The following is a 26,629-nucleotide window of genomic DNA, read 5'->3' as shown; positions in this document are numbered from 1 at the left end:
GGAGTGTGTAAAAGTCCAGGAGGGAACAGTAGCACGAGGTTGAGTGGAAAGGAAGGGGGGGGTTTAGAAACATGGCGGCCGTGTCGCAGGTATATTGCACGCAGATAACACAGCTGCATACAATTGTAGACAGAGTTCAGTTCCCTTACTTCCAGAAGTGGATTGTCAGGCATGTAGACTTAAGATGTGAAAAGTCACCGTCTTGCAGGGGAGATTAAAGTTAACTGGTATTGAAGGACAGTGTTGTGTGGAACCATAGGCACCTCGGACTGGCAGTATATAATTTAAGAAGAAAAGGGAAAACATCCTTGATCCACGTGTTAAAGGGGGCAGTTGGAGAAAAGGGAGAGGGTATAAGAAAAAGTGTGTATGTGTAGCCAGGGGCAACTCATATTTTAGAAGAACCGAAGAAAAGGATTTCCTTTAATTGTCATGTCTTGGGCAAGAACGAGAGGCCTTAGGACGTGCCTCTAGCCAGGTCAAGGCTTCCTTAGGGTTTTCAAAAAAAAATGCACCTTTTTGTCTGCAACGACGCGGAGCTTGGCAGGAAAGAGCATGGCGTAAGGAATCGACTTCTCTAAGTGATTTCTTCACAGCGGTGAATTGCACCCGTTGCTTCTGCACTGTCGCTGAGTAGTCAGGGTAGAAAGAAATCCGGGTGTTGTGATAGGAGATATCGCCCTTATCCCTTGCTGCTTTTAAGATTGCGTCCCGGTCACGATAGTTAAGGACCTTAAAGATGAAGGTGCGAGGAGGAAGACCAGGGGGAGGCATTCTTGGGGATATCCGATGCGCCCTTTCAATGATGAATACTGTAGAGAACGTATCCTGGCCAAACAATTCCATCAGGAGCTTTTCAGTGAAATCTTCTGGGGTTGTGCCTTCTGCCTTTTCTGGCAGTCCAACAATGCGGATGTTAGATCTGCGGTTTCAGTTTTCAATGTCTACTTGCCTATTATTGACCGCCTTTACATCTTGCTCCAGTGATAACACTTTGGGCGGGATGGGCCTTGAACTCGTCCTCGATTGTGCTGATGCGGCTCTCGGTCTCTAATACGGGACCGGAGAGTCTGCATATCTTGATGAAGAAGGGATACATCAGTCCTGACTTCTCCAAGTGTAGTAGTGATTACCGTTAGGGTGGCTTGGCAGCTCGAGATCGCCTCCATGATCTGCTGCAGGGATGGCGCAGGCTGTTCTTCATCAGAGGCTTCTTACTCATCCTGGTCTCCCCTTCTAAACTTTTGCAGCTTAGACGCTGCTTCTTTATTCCTGATCCGCGACATCTGGGTATCAGAATGTTCAGGAGGATCAGAGGAGTCTGATGATACAGAGTTTGTCCAAAAAGAAGGATAAATAGAACAGTATTTTTCAGGATTTTGAGTGTCCTGTGCGGGAGCTCTCTGGAGAAGCTTCTTCACATACCGACTTCCGGTCACTCCCCCCATTCCTGATAGATTTGACTTGACATGCATCTGACAGAAATCTGAAGGTCGAATCTGCTGCAAATCTATAAGTGTATGGCCACCTTAATAGCTATTGTATTTGCCATGTTCCTTCTCCTTTCTGTCCTTATTTACAGAAGTCACAGATGCTATCTTCACACCTCACCTCTAAATAAACTCTTTGAAACAGTTGTCCTATTTGAACCCCTCCCCCCCCTCTGATAATGAAAGGTATTGTTTACTTCTTGGTAATGTGTGCAATTAAACCATTAAGGTAGCCATACACTGGTCGATTTGCCATTAGATCGACCAGCTGACAGATCCCTATCTGATTGAATCTGATCAGAGAGGGATCGTATGGCTGCCTTTACTGCAAACAGATTGTGAATCGATTTCAGCCTGAAACCGATCACAATCTGTGGAGCCGCCGCTGCCGCCTGTCCCCCCCCCGCGCATACATTACCTGACGCTGGCTCCCGGGCATCTTCTCCGCATCTCCTCCACGCTGCACTCGCTCCATCCCGGAGCTTCCTGTGTCACTCCGTGACCAGGAAGTTCAAATAGAGCGCCCTCTATTTGAACTTCCTGGTCACTGCAGTGACAGGAAGCACCGGGATGGAGCGGGTGCAGCGCGGAGAAGATGCGGAGAAGATGCCCGGGAGCCAGCATCAGGTAATGTATACCTGATCGGATCGGCCGCCGCTAGCGACGCGCTCCCTACCCGCGGGCGATCGAGGGTAATTTCCCGCACGGCGCGATCGACGGACCGATCCGATTTCGGGAGGAAATCGGATCGGCGGGTGCGTTTAGCGCGAACGATTGGCAGCAGATTCGATCCCAGGATCGAATCTGCTGTCGAAACGGCCGCGAATCGGGCCAGTGTATGGCCACCTTTACATTAGTCCTCAGCTGCCTGAAACCTCTGCGGTCCAGCAGTCTGGCTGAAATAGGCTAATAAAACCTCTGCTATACTTTAAATGTAAATGAAAAGGTAAAATGGAAGGTTTTTTGATAATTAAACACATTATTGGCATGCATTTTTAATGTGCTATTGATATGCCCTGGGTGCCTGCGCAGTACAGCCTGGAGGACGTCTGATGACGTCAGCGCACCCCCGTGAGGCGTATTTTGGAGCGCAAAAGAGCCCGATCTGGCAGCCGGCCTGGCCAAGTCGGGTGCACCACAGGAGGAGACCGGGAGCCTGTGGAGCGGTGCAGAGGGCACGTCCTGCCTGTCACGGGCTGGAGGAAGCCCCAGGTAAGTGGATTAGCATTTTTTTATTTTTTTTTATTTTTATGGACCGTGAACCTTCCCTTTAAGTTACATTAATTATGTTAATTACAATAGATAGGTAACATCTCTTACCCATTCAGTTTTAAAAGAACAGGCAAATGTTTGTGATTTCATGGGGGCAGCCATCTTTTTGGTTGAAAGGAGGTGACAGGGAGCATGAGACACAGTTCCAACTGTCCTGTGTCCTAATCACCCCTCCTAGCTGCAGGTGCTAGGCTTCAAATCTCAAATTCAAAATTAAAAAAAAAAACAAATTTGCACCAAAACAGCAGAAGGAGAACAACAACCTCAGAAATCCCATCATGCTTTGCACAGTATCAGGGGAAACATGCCCGGGCAGTTATTTTCTGTGCAGCTTAAAATGAGGCTTGGGTAAGAAAAACAAAGTTCTGATGCCGTGAAACAGTTAAAGAAACACCAAGCTTATTCAGTGCTGCTGAGTAGATTTCTTAGTCTGGATGATCACTTTAAACATCACATATACTATAAAAATAGCAGAGTTTGACACAATTCTTGACATGTTTCATGATCAAATCTCACAGTAATGTTCACTTCTTCAGGATTATTAATCACAGCTTGCTAAGGGAAGCAAAGTGTGTGCTGGTGTCTAAAAATATAAAAAGAGGTGCAATGAAGACACTGTGGTACGGTAAATTCAGATGGTTCAGGGAATCCAAGGACAGACAAGATAGAACAAGAAGAAAAAGGTAAAGTTGAAGAGAAATCGAGAGCCCAATATGGTGTAGTATGTCAAAATTGATTGGATAAATGAAACAGTGAGATGGTAATACTCACAAACACGGGTTACCACCTAGGTAACCACTCATTAGGCAGGTGAGGAGATTAAACCTGTCCTCAATCAGGATTAAGAAGTCGCTCTCTGTAGATAGGAAGAAAGGGGGTAGATCATCCCTCCACCTGGGGTGGACTCAAATATATTGGTAGGTGAACAGAGGCGCCAGAAGGATAAAAGTACATAAACTTTTTAAAAAATTGCTGGGAGGAAGTGGTGGACTCGCCTCCGTTAAAGCAGACACCAAGGACTGTAAATATATAGATATACACATTTATTGAAAATACCCCAAAGATGCAACGCGTTTCGCGGGCACAGCCCACTTCTTCAGGCAATAAGCAGGGGATAAACAACAGCAATTCAGTTATAGCAAGCAGAGCGTTGCATCTTTGGGGTATTTTCAATAAATGTGTATATCTATATATTTACAGTCCTTGGTGTCTGCTTTAACGGAGGCGAGTCCACCACTTCCTCCCAGCAATTTTTTAAACATTTTATGTACTTTTATCCTTCTGGCGCCTCTGTTCACCTACCAATATAAGAAGAAAAAGGTGAATGGAATATGCCCTTGAGGAGAAATAACAAAATGGCAAACTGCAAGAAATGTGGCCAAAAGTGCACCTGAAAGAGGTCCAAAGGCAAATAGTACTGAGGCTCCACAAAAACAAATGGACTTCATAGTAAATGAGAATGAAAAGTGTGACTCAGGGCCGGGACAAGGTTCTCCAGCAACAGAGGCAGAGATTTGCAAAGTGCGCCACTAGATTGTATTGCGGTAATGGGGCACCTTTACACATACAGTATATCTGTTATCTGTAATTTAAATGCAAAATGGAGAAATGAGGGATAAAGACAGAGTAATTGGTAGCAACAGCAATGAGCATGTCACAGAGAAGGGCTACACATACCAGCAGAGCTGTAATCACTGCAGAGAATTGCCACAGCATTGTCACCGCTAGCATTATGTTGTTACTTCCTCCTCAAATCACATCTTCCCTCTAACAAGTCCAGCAGGAATCCATTCATCACATCCTTCGCTTGCCATCCTATTGGAGGAGCATCCAGCTATTGCCTGCCACTCTTCTGATGCTTTATGGTGATTGGCTGGTGCGGCATGGCTGGAATAGCGGCTCAAATGCAGGATGTGGTGTGTCACAAAGCTAAGTACACTGGGACACATAGCGGACACCAGGCACCTCAATATCCTCTGCCTTCATGCGACCCCCTGGCAGCGTTCAGGACTGAGGCGCCCGAGCGGGGATGACTAAAAGCAGCTCACACACACTCACCTCTCCTAGGTTCCAGGCGCTGGAGGTTCCGCCTGCCTGCCCTGCAACCAGGGCCGGTTCAAGTAACAATTGGGCCCTAGGGCAAAATTAGCCTGGGGGCCCCCCAACAGACACACCCGACCAAAACATGTCATTAGCGGCCCTTTGTTGCTGCCAAATTTCCCTCCTGGGCCCCTGAGCTGGCTGCTGACCCTCCCCCAATCACCTCCCAACTTAACAGACTCTGCAGAGTCCCTGGGGAGCAACAGTTAAGATGGGGGAGGGACACCTTGGGGGCCTCTACAGGCTCTGGGGCGCCGGGGCAATTGCCCATTTTTTCCTATGGTAGCCCCAGCCCTGCCTGCAACGCCGTCGCTCTAAACTTGAAGCAGAGTGGCGGTATTGTAGGGCAGGCAGGCGTAACCTCCAGCGCCTGGAACCTAGGAGAGGTGAGTGTGTGTGGGCTGCTTATAGTCCTCCCCACTCGGGCGCTTCGCTCCCGAACGCTGCCAGGGAAAGGAGGAGTGAGCGCACCTGACCACACACAACCTACAGGTGCCGGGCCAAGGAGAGGGAGAAACTTTATATGCAATGCTTGTTCAGTTGGTTCTTGCATCTGGCTTCCTGGGTCACACGATCTTAAAGGGAAGGTTCAGGGAGGGGATTAAAAAAATAAAAATAAATTTCCACTTACCTGGGGCTTCCTCCAGCCCGTGGCAGGCAGGAGGTGCCCTCGCCGCCGCTCCGCAGGCTCCCGGTGGTCTCCGGTGCCCGACCCGACCAGGCTGGCTGCCAGGTCGGGCTCTTCTGCGCTCCATTTCCTGGCACTTCTGCGTCCCACGCCGGCGTGCTGACGTCATCGGACGTCCGCCGGGCTGTACTGCGCAGGCGCAGTAGTTCTGCGCATGCGCAGTACAGCCCGGCGGACGTCCGATGTTGTCAGCGCGCCGGCGTGGGACGCAGAAGTGCCAGGAAATGGAGCGCAGAAGAGCCCGACCTGGCAGCCAGCCTGGCCAGGTCGGGTCGGGCACCGAAGACCACCGGGAGCCTGCGGAGCGGCAGCGAGGGCACCTCCTGCCTGCCACGGGCTGGAGGAAGCCCCAGGTAAGTGGAAATTTATTTTTATTTTTTTAATCCCCTCCCTGAACCTTCCCTTTAAGCTAAATTTTGGGACGTCTGCATGCTTCCATCTGCATGATTTTAATGTGTTGCTAGTGACATGGCTGCGGTATCTTTGTTTTACTTGGGAATCTTTTCTTTTCACTTTGGAATTGTTTTTGATTGGTTAAATAGCACATACACTTTACTATCTAGTTGAGGTAGTACAAATGGTTTTTTTTTGTTTTGTTTATACTTCTTTTTATTATCTTTTTGTTTCTGTAAATCTTTGCCTCAGAGCAGACATTGCCTTGATAAAGGGGTCCTACGCAGCTCCGAAACGTTGGCCATATGTTTACATGTGTGAGAAAACGCGGAAAAGCCGCTGCCTGTGCCAAGAGCAAGGCGGCTGACTCCGCGTCCAACGCGGCGGTTTGCACGCATAGACACGCGTCTGGTAGTATGGTGGAATGCGGAAAAGCCGCCGCATGTCCTAACAGCAAAGCGGCTGTTTCCGCGTCCAACGCGGCGGTTTGCATGCAGCAGCGTGCGCTTGGTGTGGCTGGGTCTGTTAGTGCATACAGGCAGATGGAGAGCTACGCGCGCGCGGGCCAGAACTCAGGACCTTTATACCAGCAGGGGAAGTGTCAGCTGATCAGGAAGATCAGCTGATTCCTGCAGGACTCATGGTTGGCTGAATGGCTCGGGCAGGGCAGCAGAGTCCAGCAACTATATATTCTGCTGCTTGTCAGTTGCTGGTTGTCTGCCATTGCTAACACTTGCGTGAAGGCACTCAGACCTTAGCTAGATCCGACAGTGTGCCAGAACCGGCTGGAGCTGGGAAACCACACTGAGTCAGATTCTTGATAGCTTAAAGTACTAATTGAATTGTATTATTTGTGTATTAGACAGTTTCCAAGGTGTTGATGGCCAAGGATCTCACACCTTAGTCTAGGAATTCAGTATCATCTGTATATTATCATATTCTAGACTAGTTCCTGGAGTGTGAGTAACTTGGCACTCACACTCAAGCTTAGGCATTGTTGATTATCTGTTATGACCTTCTGCTTTCCTGACCATTCTCCTGATCACTGATTTTGTACCTTTGTCATTTCTGATACTCTGTTGCCAAACTCTGCTAGTCTTCAGATTCTGCATCTGTCTCCTGTCTCTGTACTTTATCTGTCCGTGTGTTTACGACCTGGCCTGTCCGACCTTGAGAACTATTTCCCCTGTTGGGAGATAGTTCACAGACCTGTCAGTGACACTTCACCTTTGGTGTCACTCACACTCTGGTCCTTCCCACTCTCAGCCTGGCTCCGCCCCTTGGGGAGCCTCAGGCATTTGGAAGGAATCTGTTCTTTAGGCAGTACCTCCTACTGCCTTGCACCCTCTGTACGGGTGCTCTCCTCAAAGTATTACTGTTGCACCAAACACTTACACTCTCTCAGGTGTCTAGAGGTTAGACATATCTGATTATTGACGATTCCGCAGATCCTCAATAATTGGGTATATCTGTATTCTTGGGGATACTGCGGATCGCCAAGGATCAGATTCTCTCTCTGGTTGCTGACACCGATCGTTACAGAATGGCAGACCGAACCCAAATGGACGCACTGTATAGCCATGTTGGAGTCCTGACCACCGCGGTAAACCAACTTTCCGCGGCAGTTTTGAACCAACAGACCCAGATATGTCAGATATTTGGGGCTATTTCAGAACTTCAATCAGTGCGATCCCCTCTTAGCACAGACATACGTATGCCTGTACCTGAAAATTTTTCTGGCGACAGATCTGATTTTCGGAACTTTAGAAATAGAGTGTTATCATACTTTGAGTTAAGGCCTAAGTCGTCTGGAACCGAGGCACAGAGAATTACGTTCATTAAGACTCTGTTGTCAGGGGATTCCCAGACCTGGGCATATGGTCTTCCTATTGGGCATCAGGCCCTGACCTCGGTCAATGAATTTTTTGAGGCTATGGCTATGATTTACGATGACCCGGACATCGCTTCGACTTCTGAACGGAAGCTCAGGCTTCTGCGTCAGGGCAAGGGTCCAGGAGAGAATTATGCTGCGGAATTCAGGAGGTGGGAGGTCTCGGCTAGATGGGACGAATTCGCCCTCCTAGACTGTTTTGTGGCCGGATTGTCAGACACTATTCATGAGGTAATGATAGGTCATCCTGAGCCTGAATCATTGGATGAGGCAATCTCTTTGGCCATACAGATAGATCGCCGGTTGCGCCACCAGAGGCAACTTCGTGGTAGAGTGGTCAGAAGGTCTATCTTACATGACTCTTCTCGGTCTCCCTCACCCCCTGGCGAACCTATGCAAATTGGGTACACAAGGTTGTGTGTGGGGGAGAAGAGTCACAGGAGCCCAAAAAAGAACGCCTTACATGGGTCCACCAGGCCAGACAAATGCTATCGCCTAGGGTTAGTCAAGACCATAGGTGAGCAGGGTTCATCCCTGAACGACGGTCGGCTGATCCTTCCTTGTTCAGTTACGTGGGAAGGTCGGACCAAGTCCGCAGATGCCATGGTGGACTCTGGTTCATCCGCAAACCTCATGGATTACGATTTTGCCAAAAGGTTGGGGATACCGTTATCTGCACCCGACCGGCAGATTTCGGTCACTGCAGTGGATGACTCTCCATTGCGCAGTGCCCAGTTTCTTTCCCAAACCCCCCTACTGTCATGTTGTTTAGGGGCATTGCATGAAGAGAGTTTAGAGTTCCTGGTCCTGCCGATGAAAGGCTCTGCTGTTGTTCTCGGTATGCCCTGGTTACAACTTCACTCTCCACTGATTGACTGGGCTTCAGGACAGCTACTGGACTGGTCAGCCCATTGTCATGAGCACTGTTTGAAGAAGGGGGAGGTGGATAAAATCAGGATACAGGTCGCAGGAAGGGCAGAACAGCGTACAGATATTTCTAATGGTTCCTGTTCATCACGATTACCTCTCATGCATAAACCTGATAGCAAAAGCCCCAAAGCAGACGCTTTAGACAGAGGTTTTGGGCCCAAAACCATTCTACCACCGAAAAAACAGGCTGACAAGAAATCATTTCCTGTGTCCCTGCCCGGGTCAGCGCTGCATATGGATTCCACTCCCTCCCTCCCTGGGTTGACGGATGGCCGGCCTGAGTATGAGATAAAAAGAAAATTCTCTAACTTACATCCTAGAAAGCCAGGAAGGAGATGCCCGGAGGCCACCCCTCGGGGGGGGGGGGGGGGGGGGGGGGTACTGTGAGAAAACGCGGAAAAGCCGCCGCCTGTGCCAAGAGCAAGGCGGCTGACTCCGAGTCCAACGCGGCGGTTTGCACGCATAGACACGCGTCTGGTAGTATGGTGGAATGCGGAAAAGCCGCCGCATGTCCTGACAGCAAAGCGGCTGTTTCCGCGTCCAACGCGGCGGTTTGCATGCAGCAGCGTGCGCTTGGTGTGGCTGGGTCTGTTAGTGCATACAGGCAGATGGAGAGCTACGCGCGCGGGCCAGAACTCAGGACCTTTATACCAGCAGGGGAAGTGTCAGCTGATCAGGAAGATCAGCTGATTCCTGCAGGACTCATGATTGGCTGAGTGGCTCGGGCGGGGCGGCAGAGTCCAGCAACTATATATTCTGCTGCTTGTCAGTTGCTGGTTGTCTGCCATTGCTAACACTTGCGTGAAGGCACTCAGACCTTAGCTAGACCCGACAGTGTGCCAGAACCGGCTGGAGCTGGGAATCCACACTGAGTCAGATTCTTGATAGCTTAAAGTACTAATTGAATTGTATTATTTGTGTATTAGACAGTTTCCAAGGTGTTGATGGCCAAGGATCTCACACCATAGTCTAGGAATTCAGTATCATCTGTATATTATCATATTCTAGACTAGTTCCTGGAGTGTGAGTAACTTGGCACTCACACTCAAGCTTAGGCATTGTTGATTATCTGTTATGACCTTCTGCTTTCCTGACCATTCTCCTGATCACTGATACTCTGTTGCCAAACTCTGCTAGTCTTCAGATTCTGCATCTGTCTCCTGTCTCTGTACTTTATCTGTCCGTGTGTTTACGACCTGGCCTGTCCGACCTTGAGAACTATTTCCCCTGTTGGGAGATAGTTCACAGACCTGTCAGTGACACTTCACCTTTGGTGTCACTCACAATCTGGTCCTTCCCACTCTCAGCCTGGCTTCGCCCCTTGGGGAGCCTCAGGCATTTGGAAGGAATCTGTTCTTTAGGCAGTACCTCCTACTGGCTTGCACCCTCTGTACGGGTGCTCTCCTCAAAGTATTACTGTTGCACCAAATACTTACACTCTCTCAGGTGTCTAGAGGTTAGACATATCTGATTATTGACGATTCTGCAGATCCTCAATAAGTGGGTATATCTGTATTCTTGGGGATACTGCGGATCGCCAAGGATCAGATTCTCTCTCTGGCTGCTGACACCAATCGTTACAACATGGAACTAATAAAGGTTGATTTTGGATGTGCCAACTTTCTCTCCCATATATAACTTCGATGTACAGCAGCCCCACTCCCATATATAACTTCGATGTACAGCAGCCCCCTCCCCCATATATAACTTCCATGTACAGCAGCCCCACTCCCATATATAACTTCCATGTATAGCAGCCCCCCTCTCCCATATATAACTTCTATGTACTGCAGCCCCTCTCCCATATATAACTTCCGTGTACAGCAGCCCCCTCTCCCATATATAACTTCCATGTACAGCAGCCCCCTCTCCCATATATAATTGCCATGTACAGCAGCCCCACTCCCATATATAACTTCCATGTACAGCAGCCCCACTCCCATATATAACTTCCATGTACGGCAGCCCCTCTCCCATATATAACTTCCATGAACTGCAGCCCCCTCTCCCATATATCACTTCCATGTACAGCAGCCCCCTCTCCCATATATAACATCCATGTACGGCAGCCCCTCTCCCATATATAACTTCTGTGTACAGCAGCCCCCTCTCCCATATATAACTTCCATGTACAGCAGCCCCACTCCCATATATAACTTCCATGTATAGCAGCCCCCCTCTCCCATATATAACTTCTATGTACTGCAGCCCCTCTCCCATATATAACTTCCGTGTACAGCAGCCCCCTCTCCCATATATAACTTCCATGTACAGCAGCCCCCTCTCCCATATATAATTGCCATGTACAGCAGCCCCACTCCCATATATAACTTCCATGTACAGCAGCCCCACTCCCATATATAACTTCCATGTACGGCAGCCCCTCTCCCATATATAACTTCCATGTACGGCAGCCCCCTCTCCCATATATAACTTCCATGAACTGCAGCCCCCTCTCCCATATATCACTTCCATGTACAGCAGCCCCCTCTCCCATATATAACATCCATGTATGGCAGCTCCCTCTCCCACATATCACTTCCATGTACAGCAGCCCCCTCTCCCATATATCACTTCCATGTACAGCAGCTCCCTCTCCCATATACTGTATATCATTCATGCATGGCAGCCCCCTCTCCCATATACTGTATATCTTCCATGTATGACAGCCCCCTCTCCCATATATAACTTCCATGTACGGCAGCCCCTCTCCCATATATAACTTCCATGCACAGCAGCCCCCTCTCCCATATATAACGTCCATGTACGGCAGCCCCTCTCCCATATATAACATCTATGTACGGCAGCCCCTCTCCCATATATAACATCTATGTACGGCAGCCCCCTCTCCCATATATAACTTCCATGTACAGCAGCCCCCTCTCCCATATATAACTTCCATGTACTGCAGCCCCTCTCCCACATATAACTTCCATGTACGGCAGCCCCTCTCCCATATATAACTTCCATGTACGGCAGCCCCTCTCCCATATATAACTTCCATGTACAGCAGCCCCACTCCCATATATAACTTCCATGTACGGCAGCCCCCTCTCCCATATATAACTTCCATGTACAGCAGCCCCTCACCCATATATAACTTCCATGTACGGTAGCCCCCTCCCCCATATATAACTTCCATGTACGGCAGCCCCTCTCCCATAACTTCAATGTACGGCAGCCCCCTCTCCCATATATAACTTCCATTTACTGCAGCCCCTCTCTCATATATAACTTCCATGTACAGCCGTCCCCTCTCCCATATATCACTTTCATGTACAGCAGCCCCTCACCCATATATAACTTCCATGTACGGCAGCCCCCTCTCCCATATATAACTTCCATGTACAGCAGCCCCCTCCCCCATATATAACTTCCATGTACAGCAGCCCCTCTCCCATATATAACTTCCATGTACAGCAGCCCCTCTCCCATATATAACTTCCATGTACAGCAGCCCCTCTATATTCTATGTATGGCAGCACCTCTCCCATATATAACTTCCACGTATGGCAGCACCTATTCCACGTATAACTTCCATGTACGCCAGCCCCTCTCCCATGTACAGTAACCCTCTCTCCCATATATAGCAGCCCTTTCTTCTATGCATCCTTTTTATGGCAGACCTCTTTCCCATTTATGGCAACCCTCTCTCCCAAGCCCACTCTCCCATGTAGGGAAAGCCTTTCGCCCATGTACAGCAGCCCCCTCTCACATGTACAGCAACCCACTTTCCCTTGTACAGCAGCCCCTCTCATTTACTGCAGCCCTCCCCCATGTGTTGCAGTCACAGCCTCCAGCAGCAGCATTGGAGCAGTGCAGGTGACGTATGGAGGTGGTGCTTTGACTCCTATCTCCGGTGTAATGTCAGATATTGCAGCCCGGAAGCAGCCTTCCTCACTGAGTATCGCGCATGCTCAGTGGGAAGTTAGACATTATTTAGCTGAAATATCTCCGCTTCCGCACCACGTACACTCCCGAAATTTTCAGGGGAGGGAGGGGACCCACAGATCCAGCTCTGTGTCGAATTGCAGCCCCCTAGCCCCGGTAGTTCCCGAGATAGGTTTGCTGCAATCAGTCTCGGGAACCAGCGGGGCTCGGCGGCTGCAATTCGGCACAGAGCTAGATGTGGGGGTCCCCTCCCTCCCCTGCAAATTTCGGGGGTGTACGTGGTGCGGAAGTGGAGATATTTAGGATGTTTCACACGTGGCTGCACAATGTAATGGGGCGCAGGCTCCTACTGCGCATGCGGGGCTGCAAAATCTGAGAGGCTGCAATAGCTGACATGACACCGGTGTCGTGTCAGCTATTGCAGCCTCTCATATTTTGCAGCCCCGCATGCGCAGTAGGAGCCTGCGTCCCATTCAATTGTGCAGCCACGGTAAAACGTCATAAATATCGCCGCTTCCGGACCAGGTACACCCCCGAAATTTTCAGGGGAGGAAGGGGACCCCCAGATCTAGCACTGTGCCGAATTGCAGCCCTCGAGCCCCGCTGGTTCCCGAGACTGATTGCAGCAAACCTATCTCGGGAACTAGCGGGGCTAGGGGCCTGCAATTCGTCACAGAGCTAGATCTGGGGGTCCCCTCCCTCCCCTGAGAATTTCGTGAGTGTAGGTGGTGCGGAAGCGGAGATATTTCAGGTAAATAATGTCTAACTTCCCACTGAGCATGCGCCATACTCAGTGAGGAAGGCTGCTTCCGGGCTGCAATATCTGACATTACACCGGCAGTCAGAGTGTAATCCCTGCATGATCTGCTTATTGGACGATACGTAGTATTTCCTCCGTGTGTACGAGACGCAGTCACGTAACCTCAACACGCGCCTCCTTATCATCTATGCTCTATAATCCTCTGCTGCGCTGCGCTGCTGGTTGCCTTACTGCGCTCAGTGCGCTGTGATTGGGTGATGCATTCCTCATACTGCGCTGTGATTGGCTGCTGCATGCCTCATACTGCGCTGTGATTGGTCGCTGCTTGCCCTATACTGCGCTGTGATTGGGCCGTGCTTCCTTTTCTGTGCTGCGATTTAGTGAAGCAGTAGAGTGGGCGTGTTTGTCCAGCTGGGAAGTATGCGGGAATGCGGAAGTGATTTCCCGCTGCGCTGTGACAGGTGTTCCCTGCCCGTGTCTCTGAGGTGATTCTTCGGTGAGCTCGTGTCGCCCCGCCCCCTGCTGACATCATTATCTTCTGTGTGTGGTCAGTGTACCTGTTGTTGTTATAGGCAGTGATACAGACAAAACACAGGACATTTGTATAGCTTTTTTTTCTTCTGGGGACTGGGGTACTCAATGCTGCAGCCACTAGGGCACGCTTTATAGGCAGGAGCAGGGCTAGGGAGTCTTGCCCAAGGTCTCCTACTGAATAGATGCTGGCTTAAGGCACACCCCTGCTTTTGCAGGAGGGTAACAATGGGAGGGATGAGTTTGCGGAGGAGGGTGCCAGTGGGTGGGAGAGGGTGACACTGGGTGGAAAGGGGGGTGCCAGTGGGTGGGGGAGGAAGGTGCCAGTGGGTAGGAGGAGGGTGTTAGTGGAAAGTGGAGGGTGTCAGTGGGCAGAGAGGAGGGTGCCAGTGAGCAGGGAGGAGAGTGAACCTGGGTGGGGAGGAGGGTGCCAGTGGGTAGGAGAAGGGTGACACTGGGCGGAAAGGAGGGTGCCACTGGGTGGGGGAGAAAGGTGTCAATGGGTAGGAGAAGGGTGACACTGGGTGGGGAGGAGGAGGGTACCTGTGGGTGGAAAGGAGGGTGCCACTGGGTGGGGGAGGAGGGTGTCAGTGGGTAGGAGGAGGGTGACACTGGGTGGGGAGGAGGGTACCTGTGGGTGGAAAGGAGGGTGCCACTGGGTGGGGGAGAAAGGTGCCAGTGGGTAGGAGGAGGGTGCCAGTCAAAAAAGAAGAGGGTGCTAGTGGGTGGGGAGGAGGGTGCTAGTGGGTGGGGAGGAGGGTGTCAGTGGGTAGGAGGAGGGTGCCAGTCAGCAAAGAGGGTGCCAGTGGGTGGGGAGGAGGGTGCTGGTAGGTGGGGAGGAGGGTGCCAGTCAGCAAAGAGGGTGCCAGTGGGTGGGGAGGAGGGTGTCAGTGGGTAGGAGGAGGGTGTCAGTCAGCAAAGAGGGTGCAAGTGGGTGGGGAGGAGGTTGCTGATGGGTGGGGAGGAGGGTGCTAGTGGGTAGGGGGGTCGTCAGTGGAGGGGGGAGAATGCCCGTGGGTGGGGAGGAAGGTGCCCCTGTGTGGGGAGGAGATTGCCCTGGGCAGAGAAGAGATGAAAGAAATGATCGAGGCGCCAGCCGCGCCAATAAGGGATGCGGGAGCCGGCTTTATTCCTCCCTCCCTCCCTCTGAATGCCCCCACCTGCTGTGAATGTCCCACCTCCCCCTGTAGGCAGTGTGTGCGGAGCGGTAGGTCCTCTTACCGCAATCCATGCGCACCGGCAACTAGTCTCTACTTCCTGTGACGTCATGGTAAACAGGAAGCAGGAGACTCCAGTTGCTGGTGCGCATGGATTGCGGTAAGAGGACCTACCGCTCTGCACACACTGCCTACGGGTGGGGGACACATTCACAGCAGGTGGGGGCATTCAGAGGGAGGGAGGAATAAAGCCGGCTCCCGCATCCCTTATTGGCGCGGCTGTCGCCTCGATCATTTCTGTCATCTCTTCTCTGCCCAGCCGGCCGGGACTTAAAGAGAGTCTGAAGCGAGAATAGATCTCGCTTCAGACCTCACACGTGCCCCTGCTAAAACGCCGCTATCCCGCGGCTTAACGGGGGTCCCTGTCCCCCCAAATCCCCTCCGTAATAGGGGGGAGCGCTTCCTGGTTGGGGCAGGGCTAACCGCCGCAGCCCTACCCCACGCGCGTCTGTCAGCGCGTATCTCCGCCTCTCCCCCGCCCCTCTCAGTCTTCCTTCACTGAGAGGGGCGGGGGAGAGGCGGCGATGCGTGGCTGATAGACGCGACTGGAGGCAGGGCTGCAGCCGTTAGCCCTGCCTCCAGGAGCGACCAAGCCTGCGACCAAGTGTCGCAGTGGGGGGTTTGGGGGGTGAAGGGACCCCCGTTCAGCGGCGCGTATGCGGCGGTTTAGCAGGGGCACACGTGCCCCTGCTAACTATGAGCTCTGAAGCGAGATTTATTCTCGCTTCAGAGTCTCTTTAAGGGGGGCTTCCCGGGATAGCGGGAGAGCCCCCCCAAATCGGGAGAATCCCGACCAATCAGGGACGGTTGGGGGGCATGTTAGACTAATCATTAGCAGGTTACAGGCGGCGGGGAACCGAGCAGGACGGCATGGGACATGACAGCTGCAGGGGGCCGATAGAAGCCCCAGGTAAGTGTCAGTTTCAGCATTTTTAAAAATACAAGAGAACCCCTTTAAAGTGGAACTGAAGATGTAAAAGGAAAAAAAGTTTTCACTTTCCTGGGGCTTCCGCCAGCCGCCTGCAGCCACCCTGTGCATGCAAAGCTACCAAATGATTCTCTGTTCCCCCGCCGCGGCTGACTTTTGGAGCTGCCGACTTTTAAAAACCTAGTATAATCAGAAGGAATATATCCTGGGGAGATAAAATAGTAGAATGAGGCTCCGTACACACATCCAATTTTTATCTGCAGATGACTGGTCAATTTTACTGCCTCCATGTAGTATGAGAGCACACCTACAGAATCTGCTCATAGTATTCTACATCTGTTCCACCTCATAGTACATGGCAGTGGGGAAATTGGCCGGTCATCTGCAGATTAAATTTGGCTTCGTGCACAGAACCTAAATCTGAATACGCACCACCCGACTGACTGCAATACTCACCTCCTCATGACGAGTATTCCACAATCCATCTTCCGGCTGGTATGTGCAATATCACACAATGAGCGCAAATGGGAAGTCAAGCAATTGCAGTAACTTGCACGGAGTCGGCAGGGAACTTAAAGGGACACTTAAGGGTAGGAAAAAAAACATGAGTTTTACTCGCCTGGGGCTTCCACCAGCCCCCTGCAGGTGTCCGGTGTCCATGGGGTCTCGCTCGGATCCGCCGGCAGCTACTTCCGTTTTCGGCGACAGGCCTGGGAACGCGAGTGATTCTTTGTGCTTTTGGCTGCAATAGAGCTCTCTATACTGCTATTGCGGCCAGGAACGCAAAGAATCACTCGCATTCCCAGGCCTGTCATCGAAAACGGAAGTAGCTGCCGGCGGGGACAGGAGGATCTGAGCGAGACTGCAAGGGCACAGGACAGCTGCAGGGGGCTGGTGGAAGCCCCAGGTGAGTAAAACTCATTTTTTTCCTACCCTTAAGTGTCCCTTTAAAGATCTGATCAGCCTTGATGGTCTTTATCACCATGCAACACTAAACGTCTTTGCGTGATCGCCTGCCTGTACTTACGTTGCGAGGTCGTGGAAAAGGTCGCCCGACGCTCAAAGTACTGTCAGGACCATCAGGAAAAATTGCGTTTCTTTAGAAAAACCATCAGGAAAAATGCTTTGGGTACTGGCCTTATAGGACAACCGAAGTGACGTGGTGAGATAGACATGTATGTACAGTACCAAGTAAAATTAACAAATGAGCTTTACTCACCTGGGGCTTTCTCCAGCCTCTTGCAGCCGTCTGTCCCACGCTGACCACTCCGCTATACGCCGCCACCCCGGTCTCCGCGCACGGTATTCAGGCTGACCCCAAGGTCGTCCTTACTGCGGCTGCTCGAAGCGGCGCTGTCAATCATGGCCACGTTGCCCACGACGCACTGCGCAGGCGCAGTAGTTCCTGCCACGGGCAGGCGCAGTAGTTCACGCCGCGGGCAGGCGCAGTACTTCACGCCGCGTGCAACGTGGCCATGATTGACAGCGGCTCTTCTCGCAGCTGCAGTAAGGACGACCTCGGGGTCAGCCTGAATACCGTGTGCGGAGACCGGGGTGGCGGTGGAGAGCGGAGTGGTCAGCTTGGGACAGACGGCTGCAAGGGGCTGGAGAAAGCCCCAGATGAGTAAAGCTCATTTGTTAATTTTTCCCTGATGACTTTAAGAAAGCCTTATTAGATTTCAGCTTGGAGATGGTGCTCATAACTTCAGTTGGTGTGATTGGGGTGTTGAGGATGTAGCTTGATGAGTGCAGGGACCCTTTCTATTGATGAGGAAGAAGGCTTCTGGAAATTTTTTAAATGGTCCTCCACTGTAAATTCCAAATGAGAAAGAGCCAGGGCACTTACTATGACTGTTCCTCCTCTTTCTTTTACCCAATGCAGCAATGGTTGGCTACCTCGTTAGGGTGGTGTGGGAGAGGTCTGAATAGAATACATGAAAAACGGTGCTTGGAAAAAAGGGCGCAGGGTTTGCCGCTAGTAAAATCCCTCTAAAATTAGTGATATGCTACTGAATTTCCATAGAAAAATATCGGCAATATTTACCAATATTTTACTATGACTAAACCTAACCCTACTCTCCCACAGAATGCTCCCTCTACCAATGCCTAACCCTAAGACTCCCCTGCTGGTGCCTAACCCTAACCCCCCCCCCCCCCCCCCCCGTGGTGCCTAACCCTAAGACCCCCTCCCCCTTGTTGTGCCTAACCCTAAGACTCCCCCGGTGGCGCTTAGCCCTAAGACTTCCCCCCGGTGGTGCCTAGCCTTAAAGAGAACCAGAGATGAAGCACCCTTATGTATTTTATCATAAAAATCAATGAGAACATGACAGTAAACACCTACCATGCTTTTAGTTTCTTTCTCCTCTGCCTAATTACTCTGCTATCAGCTGTGAAAAGAAAGCCCAACTGAGCCAGTCTAAGTTTGACCTGGAATCAGATTAGCTGAGTCCTCTGCTGTGTGAAGTCATTTCAAGCCCTCCCCCTCCTGGCTCTGCCTTCCTGCTTTGCATACACAGTAGGTGGTCTAGACTGGTTAGGAGATTCAATTGTTTCCATTCATTACCTGAGGTAATTATTTCCTCCATACTTCAGCCGCTCGTTCCAAGCCCTGGTCGAGGAAATCCAGGTCGGGCTTCTGTGCTGCAGGAGGATGACATCACCGGCACTCCTCAGCGTGGTGGGCATGCGCATTAGGGCTCTCTACACTGCGCATGCGTCCCCCAAGCTTGACTTGTATGCTGAGCAGCGCAGAAGCGCTGCAAGCGTACAAAGTAATGATTTGAGCTGCTCATGACCCGGAACATGAAGGGTATGAGCCGGCGGCCATCTTGGATATCTCCCGGGGGGAAAATATAAAAATAAAAGAAATAAGGCACACCAGAGCGGCGAAAATAGAGGTAAAATGATTTCCTTGTCAAAAGCTATCTATCTATCTATATATATATATATATATATATATATATATATATATATATATATATATATATATATATATATATATATATATATATATATATATATATATATATATATATTTTGTGTGTTATTATTCATCTCTGGTTCCCTTTAAGACCCTTCCGGTGTTGCCTAGCCCTTAGGACCCCCCCGGTGGTGCTTAGCCCTAAGAACCACCTGGTGGTTAGAAAATTGACAAGAGATACAGTAATTCATGCACTCATTTGGTCCTCTTGGACATACTTGGACAGCTCAAAAACACAGCTTTTGCAACTCCTCTGTGCCTCCACGTGAAATATAGACATGCCAACAGTTCCAAATACCAACAAGGAAACACGTGGGCACCAGTAAAATGCACACCTCTGTTTTTAATGATGAATTTTCAACATTTCCAGCAGATGTCAAATAATTTCGCATTAAATATGCATCCTCACGGACAGTTTTTGTTCTCAGCGGCGCTGAACAGGGCTCAACACCACTGAACAGGCGCTTCCCTTAAAAGCACTTCTGGGTGCGCTCACATGCTCTGTGGTCAATGCGTTTGCTCCATCTGAGTGACGTCGCGTCATACGGACAATTGTACGCATGCACAGGTTACGCGTAACAGTGATTGGCTGTGTCCCATGGCTAGAAGTTGCGTTCCAAATGAACGCTCATTCACTCTCATGGTATTATTATGCTGCCAGTCACAAATGCAGGAAATCCTGCACAACAATAGGAGAGCAGATATAATAAATCCCGGATGTGAGGGCTTGCGGAAATGCGAATAGGGACATTACAGTGCTGCTATTTGCATTTCCACAAGCCCCAGAGCCAAGATTTCAAATCACTACTGCTAATCAGGCGCCTACAGGTGCTGAAATTTTCCTTGATTGCCACATTATGGCTATCATTCATGAAAGTGCTGTCGGTATGGAGAATCAATGCGGGAAAAGTTTTAGACTTCTGGGTGGGCATTCATAAACAAGTATCCATGTGCGGAAGCAGTGCGGAGATTCCCCGAACTAGGCTGGCGGTAGGCAGGTGGTAGGCTTGCGGAGACACAGAAGCTGCCGAGTTGATAAATTTCTCCGTGTTCCGCTCTGCTGCAGCTGCCTGGGAGGTCTGTGTGTCTCCATTCACTTACATTGTTATCGCCACATCAGCGGGAGCGGTACTTCCCGACCTCACACCGCTTGCGGTGATCTTTATGAATTAACATTTTGCTACATTTGTACCGATAATCACCGCACAAGGCGGTGATTTATCACTCTGCTCGGTAGTGTCATTTTTTCATGCGGAAGGAGCCTTTATAAATGCTGGCTTTGCTAAGTGGTCGGTAAAGTCAGCTGTTTTAAGCATTTCCGCATGCGGAAATGCTTTATGAATGATAGCCATTGTGGCCATTATAAAAGCTGTGATTTGCGGCAAAGAAGGTAAATGTTTGCGCCCGATAGCAGCCTCCACCGTGCGCCCAAATTTCCTTTCTTTGCCACTACTCACGTTTTTTTTTTTATAATAGGTGCCTATGGCGGTGCCAGTTTTTCCCAAAAGGGCTCTTGCACCCTATTTCCCTGCTTTGGTCTGAATAGAGCTTCATGTCCGTGTAAGGATCCGGCAGACATCTTTGGCTTCTCACAAGTGGAAGAAGGACTTCTTTTGAATGATAAAACTGATAACTGCATATCACATCTCTTGGAACTGAGTCAAACAGATGTGCAGGGTGAGGTAACCTCTGTGCTCTTTTCATCAACAGTCCAATGGGCTCTATTCATTCACCCCCCCGGCAGTATTCCTGAGCTGAGCTCAGGCTGAGTGACACATGCTCAAACCGCGAATGTCCCTTTGCAGCCCACGGCGGAGCTAGCCGGACAGCGCGGGCAGCGCGTGTTTCAGCCATCCTGGGTCTTTTGACTACTCCTAACTGGTGAACCTCGTGTTACTCGCCTACTCTGTTGCTACTTTTTTTCTATCACTGAGTTTTTTCTCACTGTGAGCCTTGTGCTCTCTATCTACTCTATTGCTGCTATTTCTAACTATACTACCTCATCTTTATTGCTGCTATTTCTCACTATACTACCTCATCTCATGCTGCTAATATTCTTTACCTCACTATTGTTCCTATTGAATTTATAATCTACTTTTTGAATGCTGTATCTAGTGTTGGGCGAACACCTAGATGTTCGGGTTCGCGAACGTTCGCCGAACATCGCCACGATGTTCGGGTGTTCGCGCCGAACTCCGAACATAATGGAAGTCAATGGGGACCCGAACTTTCGTGCTTTGTAAAGCTTCCTTACATGCTACATACCCCAAATTAGCAGGGTATGTGCACCTTGGGAGTGGGTACAAGGGGAAAAAAATATTTGAAAAAGAGCTTATAGTTTTTGAGAAAATTGATTGTAAAGTTTCAAAGGAAAAACTGTCTTTTAAATGTGGAGAATGTGATGTTTCTTTGCACAGGTAACATGCTTTTTGTCGACATGCAGTCATAAGTGTAATACAGAGAAGAGGTTCCAGGAAAAGGGACCGGTAACGCTAACCCAGCACCAGCAGCAGCACACGTGATGGAACAGGAGGAGGCGCAGGAGGAGAAGGCCACGCTTTGTGAGACACAACAACCCAGGCCTTGCATGAGGACAAAAAGCGTGCGGATAGCATGCTTTGTACCGCCATGCATGCAGTCATAAATGTAATACAGATAAGAGGTTCAATAAACAGGGACCGGCAACGCTAACCCAGCAGCAGCAGCAGCAGCAGCACACGTGATGGAACAGGAGGAGGCGCAGGAGGAGAAGGCCATGCTTTTTAAAACACAACAACCCAGGCCTTGCATGAGGACAAAAAGCGTGCGGATATAGCAGCAATGCTTTTTGCCGCCATGCAGTCATAAATGTAATAAAGATGAGAGGTTCAATAAACAGGGACCGGAAACGCTAAACCATCCCAGATGTTCATTGGTCATGTTACTTGGTTGGGGTCCTGGAGTGTTGCGTAGTCGTTTCCAATCCAGGATTGATTCATTTTAATTTGAGTAAGACGGTCTGCATTTTCTGTGGAGAGGCGGATACGCCGATCTGTGACGATGCCTCCGGCAGCACTGAAACAGCGTTCTGACATAACGCTGGCTGCCGGGCAAGCCAGCACCTCTATTGCGTACATTGCCAGTTCGTGCCAGGTGTCTAGCTTCATGCCCGGTTTCAGGTCCAGCGGTGCCAGCCACAAATCCGTCTGTTCCTTTATTCCCCTCCAAATTTCCTCCCCTGTGTGCTGCTTATCCCCAAGGCAGATCAGCTTCAGCAACGCTTGCTGACGCATGCCAACAGCTGTGCTGCACTGCTTCCACGATCCTACTGCTGCTGGAGCTGGGTTAGCGTTTCCGGATGAGGTACAGCTTTGAGATGCGTTGGAGGAGAAGGAGTCAGAGAGGTAGGTGCTGCTGTTGTTATCCAGTGGGAGGGACGGCGGTGCAGCTGTTTGCGGCGTGGGCAACACCCGCGCCGTAGCAGGTGAGGAATCGCTGCCAGGCTCCACAAGGTTCACCCAGTGCGCGGTAAGGGAGATGTATCGACCCTGGCCGAACGCAATCGTCCAGGTGTCAGTGGTGAGGTGAACCTTGCAGGCAACGGCATTCTTCAAGCTTCGGGTTATTTAGCTGACCACGTGCTCATGCAACTCAGGCACTGCAGAGCGCGCAAAGTGGTAGCGGCTGGGAACCACGTAACGTGGGATGGCCACTGACATCATGCCCTTGAAGCTGTTTGTCTCCACCACTCGATAAGGCAGCATTTCGCAGGCCAGAAGCTTGGCTATGCTGGCTGCCTGTTACTGCCACGGCCCGGGGGTCATTTGCTGGCAATTTCCTCTTGCGCTCAAACATCTCCGAGACAGACAACTCAACCGTAGGGCTGCACACCGAAGGGCTGTTGGTTGTTGTGTTTGATGAACACTGGGAGACCTCAAGAGCACTAGTCTGGAAAGTGACAGTGTCAGCGTCGTCTGATGTTTGTGAATGTTGTGAACCACGCAATGGCTGGGCTACTGCTGCTGCTGAGGCGGGTCTGGTGGTGAGTCTGGTGAACCCAAGGGAGGCAGTGTTGCTGGTGGTACCCTGTCCTGCCGCGTTTGCCCACAGAGTGGGATGTTTGGATAGAATGTGGCGGCTCATGCTGGTGGTGGAGTTTGTTAATACTTTTCCAGCTGCTTAGGCGGGTCTTGCACACCTTGCAAATCGCCATGGTAACATCCTCAGTGCAGTCTTCAAAGAAAGCCCAGACTTTGGAGCACCTGCCTTGCTGGCGATTTCTGTTTGCGCCTCTTTTGCCTCTCACTTGAACTTCCACGCTTGCGGTGCCTGAAATTGCGCGCCGCCTACCTTGTGGCACAAGGCGAACTCGTGCAGCAGTGGGTTCCTCAACAGACTCATCTGTGCTGCTGTTACGACGGCGATGTTCTCGTTCACAAACAAAATCTGGGTCTATGTCCACATTGTCCATACCCTCCTCTTCCATCTCCTCAAACTCGTCATATGTCATTGTGGGGGGCCGCCGCCGTGGAGTAGAGCTCCCCTTAACAACCTCTGCGCAGCTCACTCCAACGCCATCTGGTTATCTGGCAGTTGTGTGCGTGGTGTCGCTGCCGGTTGTGTCAGCTTTAGCCCACTGGCTCCTTGTAACTGGCTGAGGACTCGGACCTCGTGCGTGATGTGCTGGTGCTGCTTAACCCACTGCTGGACGCTTGAGAGGTCATCCAAGTAATTATCTGGTCCTGTTCTTTTGGATCTGTGAGAGTGGTTGTCCTGGACAACATGGGCGGTATTGAGTGGGTTTTCTTGGGTGCTCCCCTGTGGCCTGTACGTGAACCGTCAGGGGAAACACCTCTTCCCTTGCCCCTCCCTCTTTCACCGGATTTCTCCCTCATTTCACTTATCCTTAAAGTACACGCTGACTGGCAGCAGTACAGTGGCAGTACAGAAATGCTATACAGTGGTGGGTAAGCGGTGTACCACTATTGCCAGCAGCGACACAGAGCACAATGCTATACAGTGGCGGGTGAGCGGTGTACTACTGTTCCCAGCAGACACAGAGTGGCAGTAAACACAATGCTATATAGTGTGGCTGAGCCGTGTACACAGAGTGGCATTAAACACAATGCTATATAGTCTGCTATATAGTCACCCCGAACGGGGTGATGTTCTGCAGAACCCGAACAGTGGCAAACACTGTTCGCCCAACACTACTGGGAACGCAGATTTTAGTACCTAAACACACGATACAACATGTTTTCCGGGGTCCGACTCTGAGGCACATACAGATGGTCCCGATCATCATCCTCATCATACAACTCTTCTCCTGAGTCTGACCCACCCACCACCTCTGCCACCCCAACATCCCCAGACACAGACCCCTCATCGTCCTCAACATTAACTTGGGATGCTGGCCTGAGCCAGACCTCCTCCTCCACATCAGGCCCCATCATCTCCTCAATGGCAGCCCTCATTAATCGCTCTGGCGACGGACCGATGGACACAACGTTCTCCTCCGGGGAGGGCTGCTGCTGACCACTGGCTGCTGGGGTGGATGTTATAGCTTGCGTGGGGCGTTGGCTGTTGCTGTTGTTGGGAGTGCTGCTCACAGCGGAGGTCTCTGGGGAACTCATGTTGAGCTCATATAGTGGTTGACGGTGAGTGGAGTATTACTGATCCCAGCAATATACACACTGACTGGCAGAGTACGCAATGCTATATAGTGTGGCTGAGCGGTGTACACAGAGTGGCAGTAAACACAATGCTATATAGTCTAGCTGAGCGAGCGGTGTACTACTGTTCCCAGCAGAATCAGAGTGGCAGTAAACAATGGTATATAGTCTGGCTGAGCAGTGTACACAGAGTGTCAGTAAACAATGGTATATAGTCTGGCTGAGCGGTGTACACAGAGTGTCAGTAAACAATGGTATATAGTCTGGCTGAGCGGTGTACACAGAGTGTCAGTAAACAATGGTATATAGTCTGGCTGAGCGGTGTACACAGAGTGTCAGTAAACAATGGTATATAGTCTGGCTGAGCGGTGTACACAGAGTGTCAGTAAACAATGGTATATAGTCTGGCTGAGCGGTGTACACAGAGTGTCAGTAAACAATGGTATATAGTCTGGCTGAGCGGTGTACACAGAGTGTCAGTAAACAATGGTATATAGTCTGGCTGAGCGGTGTACACAGAGTGTCAGAAAACAATGGTATATAGTCTGGCTGAGCGGTGTACACAGAGTGTCAGTAAACAATGGTATATAGTCTGGCTGAGCGGTGTACACAGAGTGTCAGTAAACACAATGCTATATATAGCGTGGCTGAGCGAGGTGCACAGTGGCAGTACACACAATGCTATATAGTCAGGCTAAGCCGTGTACACAGAGTGTCAGAAAACACAATGCTATATATAGTGTGGCTGAGCGAGGTGCACAGTGGCAGTACACACAATGCTATATAGTCAGGCTAAGCCGTGTACACAGAGTGTCAGAAAACACAATGCTATATATAGCGTGGCTGAGCGAGGTGCACAGTGGCAGTACACACAATGCTATATAGTCAGGCTAAGCCGTGTACACAGAGTGTCAGAAAACACAATGCTATATATAGCGTGGCTGAGCGAGGTGCACAGTGGCATTACACACAATGCTATATAGTCAGGCTAAGCCATGTACACAGAGTGTCAGAAAACACAATGCTCTATATAGCGTGGCTGAGCGAGGTGCACACAGTGGCAGTACACACAATGCTAAATAGTCAGGCTAAGCCGTGTACACAGTGTCAGAAAACACAATGCTATATATAGCGTGGCTGAGCGAGGTGCACAGTGGCAGTACACACAATGCTATATAGTCAGGCTAAGCCGTGTACACAGAGTGTCAGAAAACACAATGCTATATATAGCGTGGCTGAGCGAGGTGCACACAGTGGCAGTACACACAATGCTAAATAGTCAGGCTAAGCCGTGTACACAGTGTCAGAAAACACAATGCTATATATAGCGTGGCTGAGCGAGGTGCACAGTGGCAGTACACACAATGCTATATAGTCAGGCTAAGCCGTGTACACAGAGTGTCAGAAAACACAATGCTATATATAGCGTGGCTGAGCGAGGTGCACAGTGGCAGTAAACAATGCTATATATAGTCTGGCTGAGCGAGCGGTGTACTACTGTTCCCAGCAGCGACACACAATGACTGGGGGGGGGACCCTGGCTAGCGTGGCTGGAGCGCGAACTACCCTGCCTGCCTACCCAAAGCTAAACCCACAGACAAATGGCGGAGATATGACGTGGTTCGGGTATTTATTTACCCGAACCACGTGACCGTTCGGCCAATCAGAGCGCGTTCGGGTCCGAACCACGTGACCCGTTCGGCCAATCACAGCGCTAGCCGAACGTTCGGCCATGCGCTCTTAGTTCGGCCGTGTGGCCGAACGGTTTGGCCGAGCACCGTCAGGTGTTCGGCCGAACTCGAACATCACCCGAACAGGGTGATGTTCTGCAGAACCCGAACAGTGGCGAACACTGTTCGCCCAACACTAGCTGTATCATTAACTTTTGGGCACTGTATATAATATAT

At 50.5% G+C, this 26,629-nt stretch overlaps 1 protein-coding gene across 6 annotated transcripts in view; it reads left to right on the top strand.

The window, feature by feature from the left end:
- The first annotated feature begins 13,812 nt into the window (after positions 1–13,812).
- LOC137532355 (NACHT, LRR and PYD domains-containing protein 3-like) overlaps positions 13,813–26,629 on the top strand; it is a 374,258-nt gene continuing 361,441 nt past the window's right edge. For 2 of the 6 annotated variants that reach the window (XM_068252811.1, XM_068252803.1), the window contains exon 1: positions 13,847–13,962. The gene's annotated coding sequence lies outside the window, so the exon portion shown is untranslated. Of the gene's footprint in view, positions 13,963–20,936; positions 20,953–26,629 lie in introns of those variants that run through there. The other 4 variants (XM_068252786.1, XM_068252769.1, XM_068252776.1 and 1 more) reach the window with 4 other exon arrangements.

This window comes from Hyperolius riggenbachi, chromosome 1 (genome assembly GCF_040937935.1).
Source record: "Hyperolius riggenbachi isolate aHypRig1 chromosome 1, aHypRig1.pri, whole genome shotgun sequence".
NCBI lineage: Eukaryota > Metazoa > Chordata > Amphibia > Anura > Hyperoliidae > Hyperolius > Hyperolius riggenbachi.
Note: the sequence above shows the minus strand (reverse complement) of the source record. Positions and strands in the feature narration are given on the sequence as shown.